The 3,742-nt window shown below is 38.0% G+C and overlaps 1 pseudogene; it reads left to right on the top strand.

Annotated features, from left to right (window-relative positions):
- The first annotated feature begins 992 nt into the window (after positions 1-992).
- Positions 993-3,368, top strand: LOC123138864 (putative wall-associated receptor kinase-like 16; annotated as a pseudogene).
- Positions 3,369-3,742: the final 374 nt, after the last annotated feature.

The raw sequence follows: 3,742 nt of genomic DNA, 5'->3' as shown, positions 1-3,742 counted from the left end.
CTCTACAAAACAAGTCGAATATCGGTATATTTCAAAATTACATGGCTAGTCCTATAAGTATTCGTTCTTATCAAACACTTCACAATAATAATGAAAAGTTCATCACTATTTCCAGCACAGTTCAGACAAGCTGTTTATATAGCTCTTCAGTTCCAAATATATTTTTTAGCAAAGTTCTTTAATATTATTTCTAACAAAGTGCATACTTAGTATTCAGAAAGTTCTCCAACTCCTGAATCTTTTTATTTTACACTTCACAATAAAAATAAAAAGTTCTTGACTGTTTACAGGAAAGTCCACTAAATTTTCAAATGATTATAAAAAATTCTTTAGAAATTTGAAGTTAAAGTTCAACTAAATTCGGACACCTATTTTCTAAAGATATTTGTATTTTTATGCTAAAGTTCCCTCCGATAGATAATAGTGGTGGTATTCACCGAATAGAGAAAAAAGAGAGGCATGCAATACCAGATCTGAAAAATGGGAAGAGAGAATAGGGGCGTTTTTTGTTGGGGAGAGAAGAGGGGCTTCGCAGAATCGCGTGGATGAAGGGACCTTGTATGGGCCGTAGGGGGGGGGGGGGGTAAGGGTATGTACAATGGTGCTATCTTAAGTATGCCACATAGGATAAATGTTAAGATGGAGGAGAGAGAATCCATAAAAAAAGACTTGTCTTCCCTTCTTTAAAAGATGATATCTTAGCACAATATGTCTCAGCATGTTTTTAGAATAGATATTTATTGAAAAAGAAGTACGCTCAATGGCGTGGATGGTTGTCACTAGTACTTCTTTGTTAAGTGCCATTGGCCACATCGACTCTTTTTGTTTTTCATTCTTCTTCTTTTTATCTTTTTGGTCGTGCGCATCCGTAATATCTGGACTTGATCTGGACCGTGTCATTAGAGAGGCAGAATATAACGGTATCATCCTTTTTATTTTTACATAATCCCTCTCCAGACATCGGCCTCGCGGGCGACGGACACTCCACCGTCATGAGCACATGGATGAGTAGCGCGTTCCACACCAACGGACACCGCATCGTCATGAGCACATACCCGAGGAGCGCATCTGACACCAACGACTCTCATCAATTTGTCGGACTACCGGGCCTCATCGACAAACTGATGCCGGAGTGTTCTCACCTGGTGCACAGGACGCCCGCAGCAACTACGAAGTTTCCCGCTCGTCTCGGGATTATCTTGCTTATGGATAATGGCTCATCATGGACCAGTGTGAGCTCAGATCCGGACCTCTGCAAGAGCAAGCAAAGCCACCGCTATACATGCGAGTGCAGGGACGGCTTCCATGGCAACCCCTATATCCCTGACGCATCCAATGGTTTGAAACTAATTTTCCATATAATAATACAATATATACTGATATACTGAATTTTACCCATTCATTCTATTGTCTCCAGGTGAGCGCAACAAATCCTTTAAAGGCGAGCAACAATGCTGCAACTTTACTTTCCTACCACACTCATTAAGGCGGCAGACTCCTATTCTCCGATTATACTATTCGACTTCTATCTTTCCTTCTCATATATTCATTTTCTGCTAATATTTTCATTTTCATTCACACCGTCTGTTACTACTCCCTCCTTTCCCAAATATAAGTCCTTTTAGAGATTTCAAAATGAACTACAAACAAATGTGTATAGATGTAGTTTAGAGTGTAGATTCATTCATTTTACTCCGTATGTAGTCCATATTGAAATCTCTTAAAACACTTATATTTAGGAATGGATGGAGTAGTTCAGAGATCGAGGGTACTTACGCATGAACCACCACTTTCAGAAATAAACAGTGCTTAATTTTTTCTAGCTTTGAATATTAATACGAAAACTAATCCCTCCATCCAAAGATAAGTGTCTCAACTGTAGTAGAACTTTGTGCTAAAGTTAGTAGAAAGTGGAGACACTTATTGGAGGGAGTATTATTTTTGAACATAATATGAAAAAGCAATTAATTACAAGAACATATTGTTTACTACTTCCATCCGTAAACACAATATGATTTTCTTTGCAACTTTCTTGATAATTTTTTGTGGTTTTTATGATTAAGATGGAGCCTCGAAAGATTTCTGCAATTAGTAAATAGACGATTTATAATATCTTGTAGAAAACTGTACCATATGAAAGTACTCAGCGAGTCAAATTGCTCATTGTATTTATATACATGAAAATGGAAATGTTTCTTTTTTCAGGTACAAAAATAATTATTGGGGTCACTATTGGGGTGGTCCTCTTACTTTTGGCTCTCATTGCATACTTCACTTCCTACAAATTTAAGCATTGGAGGACACAAAGTTTGAAATGGAAGTATTTCAAGAAAAATCGTGGGCAATTGTTGCAACTGTTGGTACCTCAAAGGGCTGATATTGCAGAGAAAATGATCATAACCTTGGAAGGTCTAGAGAAAGCAACAAACAATTTCGATAAAGCGCATGAACTCGGTAGAGGCGGGCATGCTATCGTCTATAAAGGGATTTTGTCAGACCTCCATATTGTGGCCATCAAGAAACCAACAATGGTGGGTCAAAGGGAGATTGGTGAGTTTATTAATGAGGTTGCTATCCTATCACAAATCAACCACAGGAATATTGTAAACTATATGGTTGTTGTCTTGAAACAGAAGTACCATTGTTGGTCTGAGTTCATATCCAATGGAACTCTTTATGATCATCTCCATGTTGAAGGACCAAGATCATTACCATGGGATGCTAGGCTACGTATAGCAACTGAAATAGCAAAATCTCTAGCCTATCTTCACTCAACAGCTATAATACGTATCATCCACGGAGATGTCAAGCCTGCTAACATACTTCTGGACGATACACTAACATCAAAGATAGCAGACTTTGGCGCTTCAAGGTATATTTCATTGGACAAAGTAGGGTTAACAACAATGGTCCAAGGTACAATAGGATATATGGACCCGATGTACTTCCGCACGTGCCGCCTCACGGTGAAAAGTGATGTTTATAGCTTCGGTGTTATGCTTATAGAGTTCATGACGAGAAAGAAGCCATTCAACTATATGGATTCTGAAGGCAATGGCCTCGTGGCACATTTTTCTACCTTATTTGCAGAAGGCAGTCTGTTACAAGTATTAGATCCACAAGTTATGGATCAGGGGGGCAATAAAATAGAAGAAATTGCCGGAATTGCGATATCATGTGTAAAATTAAGAGGGGAGGAACGACCAACCATGAGACAAGTGGAGATGAGGCTGGAAGCCGCTCAACCACACGAGGAATTTGAAACAATTTCTCCATCAACTAGAGATGGAGGAAGCAGGGAGGGATTAACTAGTAGGCAATATAGCATAGAAGAAGAGTACATGTTGTCTGCAAGATATCCACGGTAGCTAGTTTTGCTTACACATAATTAAGCATGGTTGGTTTTCGAAGATTTATGTGCACTCGGTAACCTTAAATAATTTAAAAGAATTTTTCCTCTGATAATCAGTTTCATTTACATGCATAGTGACATGGAAATGAAATGACAGTCATAATTCACTTGCAGTTGAACACAAATCTAGCAACGACAAGGCAGACTAACGACAACATGATCCTTTATATTGACTAACAGTTAATTGGCCATGTATAATTCAATTAACTTAATTGTTTTATTCATACTGAAATGCAGTGTACCATGCAATAAGATATTAAGATTTCACCAATGACATTCAGTCTGTAATTCTAAACAAAACACAACACAATACATAAAAAAAATTCAATT

Source organism: Triticum aestivum, chromosome 6B (assembly GCF_018294505.1).
Source record: "Triticum aestivum cultivar Chinese Spring chromosome 6B, IWGSC CS RefSeq v2.1, whole genome shotgun sequence".
In the NCBI taxonomy this organism is placed as follows: domain Eukaryota; kingdom Viridiplantae; phylum Streptophyta; class Magnoliopsida; order Poales; family Poaceae; genus Triticum; species Triticum aestivum.
Note: the sequence above shows the minus strand (reverse complement) of the source record. Positions and strands in the feature narration are given on the sequence as shown.